This window comes from Suncus etruscus, chromosome 8 (assembly GCF_024139225.1).
Source record: "Suncus etruscus isolate mSunEtr1 chromosome 8, mSunEtr1.pri.cur, whole genome shotgun sequence".
Lineage (NCBI taxonomy): Eukaryota > Metazoa > Chordata > Mammalia > Eulipotyphla > Soricidae > Suncus > Suncus etruscus.
The window spans coordinates 41,296,436-41,312,308 of record NC_064855.1 but is presented as its reverse complement, the minus strand read 5'-3'; the positions used below and the strand labels follow the sequence as shown (position 1 = coordinate 41,312,308).

The 15,873-nt window shown below is 37.9% G+C and overlaps 1 non-coding gene across 1 annotated transcript; it reads right to left on the bottom strand.

The window, feature by feature from the left end:
* Window positions 1-15,413: 15,413 nt before the first annotated feature.
* Window positions 15,414-15,520, bottom strand: LOC126017004 (U6 spliceosomal RNA). The gene has a single exon (XR_007498683.1). It is a non-coding gene; the product is annotated as a U6 spliceosomal RNA (small nuclear RNA).
* Window positions 15,521-15,873: the final 353 nt, after the last annotated feature.

Genomic DNA, 15,873 nt, shown 5'->3' with positions numbered 1-15,873 from the left:
TGCATCAGGAGTAGGCTACCATCTCATATGTGGCAGGTTAGGTAGTGTGGAGCAACAGGAATGTTCTGCATGCCTGGTCAGGCAGAAATCTAAGGACCTCCCTCTCTGCCCTTTTAATATTGCTTCTGGGAATGATGGTTGGTGGAGTGATAATGTAGCAATGAGGGGGATGATGAGTGATAATGATAATGTAGCAGTAGGATGGTGGTGGATGGTAATAATAATATAGCAGTGGTGATCTAGGCAATGATAATGTAACAGTAGTGGCCTTTCTCTCCAAATGTTCAAAAGATTTTTCTAAGATGTATCACCTGGGAATGTGGCACTAAGGTCAATGTAGACTTCAATACTTAAGGTTTGCAGATTACCTTCTTTTAGATAAATCTCTAAAATAACTTTTGATAGGAGAAACCTATCTAGGGCAGGACAGACACCAAGAGGAAGGATTTGTATTAGGGTACTTATGTCCTTCCATGTGCTTATGTAAGACTTTCCCAATAGCTCAGGTTCCCACTCCATTCCTTATCATGGATGTATATCCCTGATAATGCCCATTTATTATTATTATTATTATTATTATTATTTGGTTTTTGGGCCACACCCAGCAGTGCTCAGGGGTTACTCCTGGCTGTCTGCTCAGAAATAGCTCCTGGCAGGCACCGGGGACCATATGGGACACCGGGATTCGAACCAACCACCTTTGGTCCTGGATTGGCTGCTTGCAAGGCAAACGCCGCTGTGCTATCTCTCCAGGTCTTATTATTATTATTATTATTATTATCATCATCATCATCATCATCATCATCATCATCATCATCATCATTTTCTTGGTGTTTGGCCAGACCTGACAGTGCTCAGGACATACTACTGGCTCTGAGCTCAGGGATCACTCCTGGTAGAATTTGGGGCACCAGATGTGGTGCTGTTATTGAACCTGAATTGCCCAGGCAAAGCAAGTGCGTTACCTGCTGTACAGATCTCTCTCCAGTCTACATTCCATTTTAGGATATATAGCAATGCCAATTACCACATGTAATTAACTTTTCCCTTACTAATTTATGTAATATTATTTGGCTTGCTCATCTAGCCTAGGAAATTCCTGAGTGATTGGGGAATTTTTTCCCCATTGTTTCCAAGTGACAAAAATCATCTTATACTGGTCTAGTATTTGGTCACCTCACATATATTGCCTCACAGTGAGATAGGAAGGTCTCATGATTATATTTATTTCAGAGGGAAAAAAATAAAGTGTAGGAAGTTTAAATAATTTTCCTTAAAAACACAGCAATAAAGTCAGGCTTCAAATTATTCTGAAGAAAATAATTCCACATACTCTCTTCTCAGTGACACCAAGTATTTTTCCATTAAATCGCCCAAGAGATACTAATATAAAAAAGGAGGGCAGGCATTTAAGAAACTTCTCATCATAATGCTGAGTGCTGTGTGCTGAATCTATCAAGGGTGAGATTTTCAGAGTCAGGTTGCATATCTCATCTATCATCATCTATTTTAATTTTTTATTTGAAAAGTTGAAGGTTGCCTGGAAACAACTAGCAAATTAAATGAAAAATCAATATCACATTTTAAATCCAAATTTAATTTAAGTTATTACTCAACTGGAAATTCTGATTGTAGAAGTCTATTTTATACAACCCTTCAAAAAGGTATCTTCCCTTCACTTTAACTAATAAAATTTGAAATGCCTCTTTAAATGCACAAGTGCTTCAGAAAGTGCATTAATGCCAATAAAGATATCTAATAATCACCGTGGTTAGTCCTCTGGGAAAGGGAGTAGAAAATGGAATCTTCCCTTCAAGGTATGTGTTAACTAATTGGGATTTGTGAGTTATCCATCAAGGAAAAGTGAAGGATGAATGAAGCCTGGGAAGGAAAAGAAATGTGAAATCAGCATGAGCAGGGACAAACTCATTGTCATCTGAAGAGCCTGACAGGAAATGTAAGAAAGGGCAAGGATGTGGCATCTTCATCTAATCAGGTTGGAACCCACTGGGTACCTCCAGCATCAAAGGCTGGGATAGGCACAGTGAAATCTACAAGTCTTTCCTACCTTCCAATTGTTGGGCATGCATAATGTCGGATTTCTTTTTTAAAAAAAGAGTTAGTTGTGATAATACAATCTAAATAAGATTTTCTGCCAACTGCAATCTGGTTGACCTTTCTGCAATTTGCCTTTTCCAGATCTCAGGAATTTTCTAAAGAGAATAACAATGGGGTTGAATGTTTTAAAGGTTAAAACTTTGATTTCTGGATTCCAGATCACTGCAACTTGAATTTTAATTCATTTTCAGATTTTTGTTTATGAATACACCACTTTCAAAGTTACCCAAAAGGACAAGGCATTAGTGTTAGTATTGATATCTATCTAACAATTCATAAGAGCATAATGCTCACTCTAAGAAAGCCACAAAGATGAACTTAGGTAATGTCTCAAACAGAAACTGTTTTTTGTCCTCTATAAATTAAGGTTGCATGGTTAAATAGTAAACAACTTCAAACTGCAAAAAGAAAATTGAAGACAGACTAAAATTTGGTATCAAAAACAATTCCAAAGAGGTCAGTAAATTTGTGATAATGACAATGTTACTCAGATTCTTTTCTTATATATTGCTTTCTCTTTAACACCAGCCTTCATAAAGGATTTTGTGTTTTGAAATATCAGCATCCCAGCAAAAGAAACAAGAGGAATTTTTTATTTGCCTAAAGAATCTCAATCTGGCCATTTTAATGAAACATTTAGCCAAAACAGATAAATGTTATTAAAAGAAGCTTCAGAGACAGTTGTCAATGAAGCCAAGGTGAAAAAGAATATTTTTCATAGCCCTTTGTTATCAATACATCTGGTCAGATGATGACTATATTTTATTAGAGCACAATTCAATGGTCTATGCAGAGAGATGGCATGAAACATCATAGCACATAAGATTATGGCATTGAAAACTACCCCAATGAAGCAATTTTATGGGAGAGTTTCTAAAAGAGAAGATGCCAACAGTTAACGAGATTTCAAACTGTTCTTATCCTCTTCAGAATTTGGGGTTATGCACCAATAAAGCTGATGGAGATGACTTGGAATAAATGTCATGAGTTGAAAAGCCAGGCAATTAGGAGCTAACGATGTGCAACCGCTTGAACAGACTAACTGTGAAGGGTAGACTTTCTCAGCCAGCCCCACATTTAGCTGGAGCATCAGAGATAGTGAGAAAAGTTGCTCTGTGATGGAGAGAAAGAGGGGGCAGGTGGGGAAATCAAGAAGAGGAGAGGGTCTTCAAGCCCTTCTCTTAGTTCCGAGAGACAGCAACAAGGACAAAACAATGCCTTTTCCTCTTCCAAACTTCATGGGACTTTTGTCAGTTTTTAAAATAGAGTGGGAACCCCCTGAAAATGATAAAGATAAGATGAAGGGAATCTTGGAGAACAGAGAAGTGAGCTAGGCAGGCAAATCTGGGAAGCTGGAGGGGTAGCTGTGAAGTCTCCTTTAAAACTAGAGACCTAGAGAGCTACATTTCAATATGAGACAATTTTCCTTGTCATCTATTTAAAAAAAAAAGAATATCAAAACGGTTGTGATCTCCCCTTTTTCATTTCTAATATGGGTTATCATATTTCTCTCTCTCTTTGTGAATTTTGCCAATGGTCTATCTATCTTGTTTATTTTTCAAAGAACCAACTTCTGCTTTCATTGATCTTTCAGATTGTTTTTTGGGTTTCCACTTCATTGATTTCTGCTTTCAGCTTTGTTATTTTCTTCTGTCTCCCTATTTTTGGGTCCTTTTGTTGGTCATTTTCTAATTTTGTGAGCTGCGTCATTAAGTTATTCAGGTATGTCCCTTCTTCCTTCCTGATGTGTGCTTGCAAAGCTATAAATTTTTCTCTCAGGACCGCTTTTGCAGTGTCCCATAGATTCTGGCAGTTTGTGTCTTCATTATCATTTGTTTCCAGGAACGTTTTGATTTCCTCTTTGATTTCATCTCGGACCCACTGGTTGTTAAGTAGCAAGCTGTTTAATTTCCAATTGTTAAAGTTTTTTTTTTCTGTGTCCCTTTGTAGTTCACATATAATTTCAGAGCCAAGGCTCCCAGCACCCCCAAGCTAGGGAGAAAGTCTTCAGCCTGGAGTCTCCCCAAACTTTATGCCGGCTAGAGCTAGCCTCCAGATTCAGAAAGGATTTGGTAGAGAACTGGAGGACAGATATCTGCCCGCCCTCCTCCTTGTGCCCTTCGCACCCTAGTGCTGAGAGAGGGGCAGAGAAATCTTGGGGGGCTCTCCAAGTCCTCTCCCATTTTTTATCTTTGTGAGTTTGTACTTCAAAAAGCTTCCTTATTGTCTTCTTAATGTATTATATATTTAGTGAAGTTTCATAACAGAATAAAATGGAAAAAAAGCCACCTAGACCTTTCATTCCTTTTCTCTCATTCTCTCTTTAAACCCTGAATAAACACATATATAATATGTGTTTTATATAATATAAAACAATGTATAATATGTATAATACAATATAATATATTTATATAATGTAATATACCATACTGGAAAAGCACAGGCATATGCCACGGTTTCTTATCGCTAGAACAAATTTTCAATGAGCATCACTAAGATCCAAATATATAGAGCACTCCTGGGCCACTGGTCTCTACACAGCACTTTCCCAAGAGTGTATTCAGCTATAAAATTATTGTCAGGAAGAAGCTAGAAATAGACACGGAAGTAAAATAAAAGAAAGACATCTCTTATTCTTACAACTTTCTATAAGTTTATAGGGGTTTCAATATTAAATACATATACATATATATATATTTTTTATGGTTTTGGGGCCACACTTGGTGATACTCAGGGGTTACCCCAGGCTCTGAGTTCAGAAATCACTCCTGGCTCAGGAAACCATATAGAACTCCAAAAATTGAACCCAGGTTCATCCTGGGTCAGCTGAGTGCGAGGCAAACGCACTACCACTGTGCTATCACTCAGTCCCCTATATATAATTACAGCTCAGTCTAATAGACTGTTTTAAGAATTAACATAATTTCTAGCCCCAGAAAAATTATTTATATTTATTGCATTGCCCTTTTTAAATTTTATTTTGTTGGTTTGGTTTGGGTTTAGGTTTTTTGTTTTTTGGGTCACATCTGGCTTTGTTCAGGGGTTACTTCTGGCTCTGTGCTCAGAAATCGCTTCTGGCAGGCTTGGGTGACCATATGGGATGCTGGTGATTGAACCTGGGTCTGTCCCAGGTCTGCTGTGTGCAAGGCAAACACCCTACCACTGTGCTATCACTCCAGCCCTGCATTGCCCTTTTAATACCTGTTTGTCAAACATGATAACCCTGCCTTTGTGGGGAAACAATAAAACAAAAAATGAAAATAAATTTTGTTGGAAAAAATCAAACAAAGAAGAATTTAAATTGATTAAGAACATTTTATTAATTCTTCTAATTAGGACATGAATTTTTTGATTCCCATTTCAGTGAAAATAAAATAGAAGTATTATATATTTTACCCAAACTGAAGACAGCTTATTTCAAGGTGTCTTTAGGCTCAATCTGCTCTCAACAGTACATTGTTATAACTTAAATTGTAGTAACATTGTTGAGTCAGGCCTGGTAAAGTCTGTTTAAGCTCTTGTCTGGCCTAGACACTCAGGTGCTGCCAACCCTAATAAAGCAGCTGTGAAGCTGTGTTTGAGTTTCCTCTGGTCTAAATGCCTAAGAATTAATCCCAATGGATCCAAATTTGGGGGAGGCTGAAATCCTCAGAATGGGCTGAGGTTTTGCCTTTTTATTAGGAAAAAGATAAAAAATTAGTTCTATGCTCTACTCGGGCTTCAGGTTTTTGCTCTCACTAAAGAAAAGAATTTCTGAAAAAGACATGCAGTAAATCAAAAGGAAATTTTGAGGGAGATTTTTGGGTCCTCTTTAAGAGAGCTAGAGCACAGGCAAAGCCAAGAAGAACTTCCTAGGTGGACCGGAGTTTGGATAGTCTAAAGACTCTCTCTAAGCTCATGGATGAGAAATAAGGACTTTTCCATAAAAAAAGTTTTCTGGCATTGGAGTCTCACCTATCACCTGCCATATTGTGTCTTTGAGCTTGTCATAGTGTCAGAGGTATGGTCAAGGAGGATCTAAGATTATTTTACTATAATAATACTAAAATAAAGTAAAAGGCCAGGTTGTGGACAAATTATCTATCATCTGTGGTCTCCTCCAGTTCCAACTAAGTCAACCATGTGACTCCTGTGGTTGCTGTGTTTGGAAAATAGTATCCAAAGATATGGTCAAAAAATGGTGTCAGAGGATCCAGACAGAAATTCCCAAACTGGTGTAATCTGTCTTAATACTACATGAAACTCCCTCATAAATGCCCTGTCTGTGGCCCAAATCAAATCTTCCTTTCATTTTGTCTTCTCCTTGCATGTCTTTTGTTCTTCAATAGTATCTATTAACAGCTGACATTATATTATACTATTAAATTTATTCTTTTTATTAGTTGTTCCTCCCCATACTATTTGGTGAATTTGGTCTGTGTAATTTATCTTTAATATCTAGTGCCCCAAAAATATCCAACACAGAAGAAGGACTGAAGAGTCAGATTAATAAAATAAGTCATTTTTAATTATTTTCCCTGGAAGAGTTGGGAAAGTTTTTTAAATAACCATGAGATAAAAAGCTAAAAAGTTACTGATAGCCAAGTTTTGATCATAAATGTTCCAACACCCATCCCTTTAACAGTGTTTATTTTCCACCACCACTTTCCCCAGTTACCTTTCTGTCAGACCAACCCAAACCTGTCTCTAGGGTAGACATTTCTGCTTTCTCTCCCTGTGTTTTTAGTACCCTATATTATATTCCCAGGAGTGGTATTGCTGCATCAAATGGAGGCTCAATTTCTAGTTTATTGAGGAAAATCCATATTGTTCTCCCAAAAGGTTGAATCATTTGACACTCCCACTCACAACACTAGTTATTCTTACTCTTCTTTCCTTTTTTTAATGGTTTTGGCTGAAATTTATTATTTTAATTTTTTATTTAAATAAAATGCATCATTGAGGATAATATTTGCCATTGGCTTGTGGTAGATGGCCTTGACTAGATTGAGAAAGGTTCCTTTTATTTCCATCTTGCTGTGAGTTTTTTTTTTATCAAGAATGGGTGTTGGACCTTATCAAATGCTTTCTCTGCATCTATTAATATGATCATGTGATTTTTCTTTTTCTTGTTGTTGATGTTGTGTATTATGTTGATGGATTTACAAATATTAAACCATCCTTGCATTCCTGGGATGAAACCTACTTGATCATAGTGAATGATCTTCTTGATAAGGCATTGAATTCTATTTGCCAGAATTTTTTGAGGATATTTGCATCTGCATTCATCAGGGATATTGGTCTGTAGTTTTCTTTTGTGGCAGTATCTCTGTCTGGCTTTGGTACCAAGGTGATATTAGCTTCATAGAAGCTGTTTGGAAATGTTCCTGTTTCTTCAATTTTATAAAAAAGCCTGACCAGGATTGGTAGTAGTTCCTCTTGAAATGTTTGAAGAATTCATTAGTGAATCCATCTGGGCCTGGGCTTTTCTTTTATTTAAATATTATCCTCAATGGAGAAAAACTAAAAGCCTTCCCTCTAAATTCTGGTTCAAGACAAGGTTTCCCCCTCTCACCACTCCTATTCAACATAGTACTGGAAGTACTTGCTATAGCAATTAGGCAAGAAAAATATATCAAGGGAATCTAGATAGGAAAAGAAGAAGTCAAGCTCTTACTGTTTGCAGATGACATGATGCTATATTTAGAAAACCATAAAGACTCTATCAAAAAACTTTTAGAAACAATAGGTGCATATAGCAATGTAGCAGGCTATAAAATTAACACACAGAAATCAATGGCCTTTTAATACACCAATAATGATAGGGAAGAAATGGACATTAAGAAAACAACCCCATTCACATTAGTGTCACACAAACTCAAATACCTTGGAGTGAACTTGACTAATGATGTGAAGGACCTAAACATAGAAAACTATAAAACCCTGCTCCAAGAAATAAGAGAAGACACACAGAAATGGAAATCCATAGCCTGGTCTTGAATTGGCAGGATTAATATCATTAAAATGGCAATACTCCCCAAAGCTCTGTAAAGATCTAATGTGATCCCTCTAAAGCAGGGGTCTCAAACTCACGGCCCGTGGGCTGCAAACAGCCCTCCATACAACATTTTGTGGCCCTGCCCTAGAGGAACAGTTTTTTGTTATGTTTTGTTTTGTTTTAGTTGTTTGGGTCACACCTCCCAATGTTCAAGGCGTACTACTGACTTTGCACTCAAGGATCACCTCGACTTTGCCTCCTGTGGCCCCCAGATAAATTGAGTTTGAGACCCCTGCTCTAAAGATACTCATGACATTTTCCAAAGAAGTGGATCAAACACTTAAGAAATTCATTTGGAACAATAAACACCCACAAATAGCTAAAGCAATACTTGGGAAAAGGAAAATGGGAGGTATTACTTTCCCCAACTTTAAACTGTGTTACAAAACAATAGTTATCAAAACAGCATGGTATTGGAATAAAGACAGACCCTCAGATCAGTGGAATAGGCTTGAGTACTCAGAGAATGTTCCCCAGAATAAAGGAGCAAGAAATCCTAAATGGAGCAGGAAAGGCCTCTTCAATAAGTGGTGTTGGCACAACTGGTTAGCTTCTTTTTTAGTCACTTGTAAAAAAGCAAACTTAGACCTGCAGCTAACACCATGTACAAAGGTAAAATCCAAATGGATTAAGGACCTTGATATCAGACCATAAAGATATCAAACCAAAAAGTATATAGAACAACGTGTAGATGAAATGGTCCATAACATTGAGACTAAAGACATCTTTAAGGAGAAAACAGCACTCTCCAAATAAGTGGAAACAGAAATAAACAGATGGGATTATATTAAGCTGAGAAGCTTCTGCACCTCAAAGGAAATAATACCCAGAATTCAAGAGCCACCCACAGAGTGGGAGAAATTATTCACCCAATACACATCAGATAAGGGGCTAATATCCAAAATATAGAAGGCACTGACAGAACTTTACAAGAAAAAAATCATCTAACCCCATCAAAACATGGGGAGAAGAAATGAACAGACATTTTGACAAAAAAGAAATACAAATGGCTAAAAGGCACATGAAAAAATGCTCCACATCAGTAATCATCAGAGAGACACAAATAAAAACAACTGTGAGGTATCATCTCACACCACAGGTATTGGTACACATCACAAAGAATGAGAACAAGCAGTGCTGGCGGGATGTGGAGAGAAAGGAACTCTTATTCACTGCTGGTGGGAATACCATCTAGTCCAACGTTTATGAAAAGCAATATGCAGATTCCTCCAAAAGCTGGAAGTTGAGCTTCCATACAATCCAGCTATACCACTCCTAGGGATATACCCTAGGAACACAAAAATACAATTCAAAAATCCCTTCCTCACACCTATATTCATTTCAGTGCTGTTTACAATGGCCAGACTCTGGAAACAACCAAGATGCCCTTCAGCAGATAAATGGCTAAAGAAACTGTGGTATATATACACAATGGAAGCCATCAGGAGAGATAAAGTAATGAAATTTTCCTATACATGGATGTAAAAGGGAACTATTATACTGAGTGAAATAAGTCAGAGGGAGAGAGATAAACACAGAATGGTCTCACTTATCTATGGGTTTTGAGAAAAATAAAAGACATTTGTGTAATGATTCTCAGAGACATAATAGAGGAGGACTGGAAGGTCCAGTTCATGACATGAAGCTCACCACAAAGAGTGATGGGTGCAGTCACAGAAATAATTACACTGAAAGGCATCATAACAAAATGTGACTGAATGAGGAAAGTAGAAAGTCTGTCTAGATAGAAGCCGGTGTGGGATGGGGCAGAGGGACACTTGGGACATTGATGATGGGAATTTTGCACTGGTGGTATGTATGGCAATTGTTGTTTGCATAGGCACAGCAAAATTTGGGGAAAATAGAAAGGAAAAACCTCTGGTCTAAAAACAGGGAGACATTACCCATGAAGTATCCTGGCATAAGACCAATTCCACGCTCCAGGAATACTAAGTTGTCTAACTCCAAAGTCTTTCTCTGCGGTCCCAGTAAAAGCTCTTTACAATCACGGTTGTTGTGGTCATGTTTCTGTAGTTAGAGATCTTGGTTTCTATGTCAAAATCAGGATGACATGGAGTGTCTTCTAGATTCATCTCTTCATTATGTGGCAATGCAGAAACTCTGCCATGAAAGCAGGCTGTTGTTGTTACCAAGTCACTAGGGTGTCATATGTACCCCACTCTGAAGTAAGTTGATGCCAGGGCAGCAGTAGGGCCTTTTTTTTTTATAGAAGTCCGATTTCTGGTGCTGGTGCAGAAAACTGTGCTGTTTCCATAGATAGGGTCCAAGGTTCAAGGATGAATGGTCAACGTCCAATCTTCTGAAGCCTAAGCCAAGTCACTATGACAAGTGTTCAGGTTGTAAGGCCCACTGCAATATAAAATTTATGTGATCCTAAGTCTATTAGATAAGCACTTGTTTGCACATATAAAATTTCCCATTTTAATGTGCCTATGCAAAAAGGAACAATGCTATATGGTACTACTGGTGCATATATGGGTAAAAATAACAAGCTAAACAATAACTCTGTAATATAATAATAATAATAATATAATAATAACTTGGTTCTAACATGAATCAAAACACTAGAGAAAATTATCTACTAGAATTCCTTACTAAATAGATTCAAACAAATGGGGAACTTGTCACTACATAAGGAGATATACAATAAGGGTTATACCTATTAAGGAAATAAATCTAAAGAAATATTCAAAGGAGATATACATGTCCCCTTTAAGGCTTTTAAAATAGTCTGGGCAGGGGAGAATAAAATCCAGAACACAGCTTCAACCTGTGATTTGGTCTTGTAGAGTCTAAAAAATGGCTCCCAGCAGGCACATATCAGGAAATATCCTCAAGCTAGGAGCTTCTCAAAAATCGAATCTGGTAGCATGCAACAAGGGAGGTGGGGGGAAACGGGCCACTGAGAGCAAATTCTCCTCCTCATCAGCAGCAGCAGCAGTGGCAGCTTCTTCTCAGGTTGAGAATCTATCTTTTCACTTTGGGAGTTGGTTGGCAGCTGGCGAGGTGGGGGGAATGTCCCACTTCCTGAGGAGTTATGAACTGAGGGCAAAAAGGGTTAAATGGGGGTGATAACAGATGGGAGATGAGAGAGCTAAGGGCTAGAAAATAATTTGTAAGGAAGTAAGTGAAAGAGGAAAGAAGGGGTTATATATAATGAGGAATGACAGTATACAACGTAGACAGACATTATGTATATTACAGACTAACATTAGACAGACATTGAGGTGGCCAACACATATACTCATGTACACACATAGACAAACACTGAGGATTGATCCATGGGTTATAGTTGAAAAGCTGACCCAGGTGAAATGGGACAGAATGTTTAAATAATATAAAGCCAGCAAGTTAGATATAAAGATTTTCCATTTTCAGGCCAATCTAGGGCAAACGTTACTGAAGAAAGACTTTGTGGATTAGATTGTGTATTGATCCTTTTTTGTTTTCTTGATTTTTGGGCCACACTAGGTGGGGCTCAGGGGTTATTCCTGGCTTTGCACTCAGAAATCGCTCCTGGCAGGCACGAGGAACTATATGGGATGCCAGGGATCGAACTGGTGTTCATACTGGGTCAGCCAAATGCAAGGCAAATGCTATACCATTGCTACTACTCCAACCCCTATAGAGCATTTTAAAAAACAATCATAATTTTCAAGTTTAGAAAACTAAGTGACACGATAATGAGCATTGTAAGGGGAGACTATACCATGGAATATCATCTAGCAGCTCTTGAGCTGCTTTCTTTCCTAAAAGTAATCTAAAATCATGAACATTATGGTATAATGGAAAACTACCTACAATTGAAAACAGATTACAATGAACATGCCAGGACTTCTGGGTGTCTTCGACTGGTATGTTGGGGGCTCTGGGCAGGACAGCTAGCCATAGGTCCCCTGGGCTGACCACTTAGTCCAGGGGACTGAGATCCCCCCCATGCCAGAGTGGTCTTCATGACCACGCCTGGTAAATCGGGCCCCGGGTGGAGGTGGGGGAGAGAAATCCCTCCCCTTTGCATACACAAACTACAGAGGCAGGGGCTGGGCTGACCACTTAGTACAGGGGACTGAGATCCCCCCACGCCAGAGTGGTCTTCAGGGCCACGCCTGGTAAATTGGGCTCTGGGGAGGTTGGGGGAGAGAAATTCCTCCCCTATACATACTGGAGCCCATTCAGGAGTTCTTTTCTTCCTAGTATTCATTTTCAAAAGCATGCAGGCACATTTGCACCCGCGCAACATTTATACTTTTTAACAACAACCAAAAATATTCTTAATTCTCAACTGTTTCTGAAAAAAAAAAATGGAATTCCCTAGATTTGGAGGATAATATTCAAATAGGTCTGTGAAATCAGTTTATATGTAGACGTGACTTCCTATACAGTGGTCCTCTCTGACTGCCAAGCCTAATCCATAAACAATTCATCTATACAATGTATATAGCCCCTCTGATATATTTCCCCTCCTCTACACCAGAGTCCCCTCTACTCCCTCATCTCCCAATCGGGATTCATTATCTTCCCCTTAATTAACCCTCTTTACCGTCAGTTCTTCAATTTGTTAGGCACCAAGACTGACCTCCTGCCCCAACAGATTCTGCCCTTTCTCACACCCCTACAAAGCTCATTATTACTCCTTAACTCTCTCATCCCCAACCATCTGTACCCCACATTTACCCTTTTTAACTTCAGTACTACACAGTTCTAATCACAGACCAAAGTCGTGCATTGGATTTAACAACCCCAACTGTTTCAAAAGACATAAAATGGACATATAAGTCTTTTGAATATTTTATGTGTTTTCTTTAACAGATATAACTCTTTCTAAATATTCTTCTACTGTGACGATTCTACCCACTTTTTATATTATCTTCTCTTTGTGAGCTGTTCAATAAGGAATTTTGGTGGAAGAGTCCCTCAGTTTAATTCTTATGATTGAACCATGTCTTTGGATTGTTGGACTTGTTCTATGGCCCCCATATGCACTGATAACGCCATGTGGCTTTGTTCCATGCTTGCATAGGCACATTAAAATGGGAAAATACTATACATATAAATAAGTTCTTATATAATAGAGATTGGAACACACAAATATCATAGTGCAATGGGACCTTACACCCTGAACATTGATATAATGACCTGGCACAGGCCTCAGAAGAATGGGCATCCTCCATTCACCCCTGAACCAGGGAACCTATCTACAAAACATCCAAGGTTTTTTATAACAACACCTGGAAGCAATCCTCTGCCAGGGAAGACCCTACCATGGCTCTGACATTGACCTGCTCAAAAAAGACTTCCCTTAACACTAAGAAGACTTGACAACAACAACGACCTGCTTACAGGACAGGATTCTCTGCATTGCCCTTTAATTGTGAGGTGAAATGAGAGGACGCTCTGCACCATCCTGACTGAAATATAGGATATGCAGATTCCAGGATCTTTAATACAGAAACATGATACCAACAACAGAGACTGTGTGAAAAATAAAAGTGTATTGGCACTACAGACAATGACCTGAATTGGACAAAATAGTTTGCCTGGAGCCTAGAGTTGATCTTATGCCAGGAAACTTCAGGGGTAGGGTCTCCTTGTATTTAGGTCAAGGCTTTTTCTTTCCATGTCCCTCATATTTTGGTGGGCTTATGCAAACAATAATTGCCACTCTAACACCATTTTTACTGTGCTCCTTTGACTCTAATCCTTAAGAAAAACAACCCACTTAAACTTTTGAGGTTCACTTAAACTAGTATGCATATGCATGGAAATGTAAAAAAGAACTTTGCCTTCAATGTTTAAGGAGTTACATAAGCTTTATGTCTTTAGATTGCTTTGTGTGCTGCTAAGAAATATTATGTACTATAATCTGGGGACTTGAGGGACAAAGTAATTGTACATGGGTTCTATTTTATTTTTCTTAATGTTCTTTGGCTGAAAGTTCAAAGTTAAGATATCAGATATATGGGACTACTGAGAATTCTGTATGGGTGATTGTCCTTCCACTGTAACTTTATCTTGTCCTCTTTCTTTGAATCTTTGTTCTCATAATTAAAAATAAAAAATTAAAAAAAGAAAGCAGATTACAATAACATATATGAATAGCATGCAGTTGCATATCCCATTGCTGTCTGTGAACATAAGCATTATATTATATTACCAGGCATAATCAAGTAGAAAATGAATAGATTAGAATTTTGTTGTGACATTATCATAATGAGCCTTGTATTCTGAGTTTAATATAGTATAGCATTGCAAGGTGGAACTGGGGTGACCAAAATATACTCCAAATACCACTGTAAACAAAAAGATCAAGGAGTTCTTACAGACATAGTATAATTAAGACATTAAAACTACTCATAGCAAGCACTGTAGTGGGTGTCCATGGCTTCCAAACTCATTGTTCACCCATTTTTGAGGATAAAAGCATTAGAACATTATTATAAACATCTATAAGGAGCAGTTGATTGGACACCTGCTCAATCTAAACAGCTATATCTGTTCTTGATGGGAGAGTTTAATCCATTTTTATTTAGGAAATTATTCACAGAATGGGCTGTTGTGCCATTATATTGTGAAGAGTTGTTGTTTAAGTTGGGGATTTGGTTTGTGTAATTGCTATTTGAGTAACATCGGTTTAGTTAGCACAAATATTTCGAGGTTTTTGTATTGTTTGTTTTTAGTTTGTTTGTTTTGGTCTGAGAATATTTTAACCCTCCCTTCCATGTAAATGAGAGTTTCGCTGGGTAGTGGACTCTAGGTTGAAAGTTTCTTTCATTCAGTAGTTTGAATACTTCATTCCACTCTTTTCTTGCCTGGATTGTTTCAAATGAAAATGATTCTTATATTGTTTCCTTTATACTTGAGGTTTTTGTTCTCCCTTACTGCTTTAAAGAGTCGATCTCTCTGTTCTTATTTTTCTTGATGTGTGCCAGCCTCTGTGATATAAGATAATATTACATTGTTGTTCTGATTATATCTCCTTGATGATTAATAACGTAGAGCATATTTTCATGTGCCTTTGGCCATCTGTATTTCTTTTTTGTTTTGTTTGTTTGCTTTTGTTTGTTTGTTTGGCTTTGAGGCCACACCCAGTGATGCTCAGGGATTACTCCTGGCTCTACGCTCAGATTTCTAGCTCAGGGGAGAAAAAGGGAATCCAGGGGATTGAACTACAGTCTGTCCTAAGCCAAATCCCTACCACTGTGCCACCACTCTGGCCCCCATCTGTATTTTTTTTTCTAAAAATATGGAACACTTCACGAATTTGCATGTCATCTTTGTGCAGGGGCCATGCTAATCTTCGCTGTATCATTCCAATTTTGGTATATGTTCTGCCGAAGCGAGCACCCATCTGTATTTCTTTTTTTTTATAATTTTTTATTATGAATTATGAGAACAAAAGATGCAAAGAAAGAGGATAAGGTAAAGTTACAGTGGAAGGACAATCACCCATAACATAATTATCAGAAGAAGTCCCCTTGCTGATATCTTAACTTTGAACTTTCACCAAAAAAAGTTAAGATAAATAAAACAGAATCCATGTGCAATTACTTTGTCCCTCAAGTCCCCAGATTGTAGCACATTATAATATTTCTTAACAGCACACAAGGCAATCTAAAGCCATCAAACTTACGTAACTCCTTAAACATTAGAGGCATAGTATTATTTACATTTCCATGTACATGCATATTAGCTTAAGT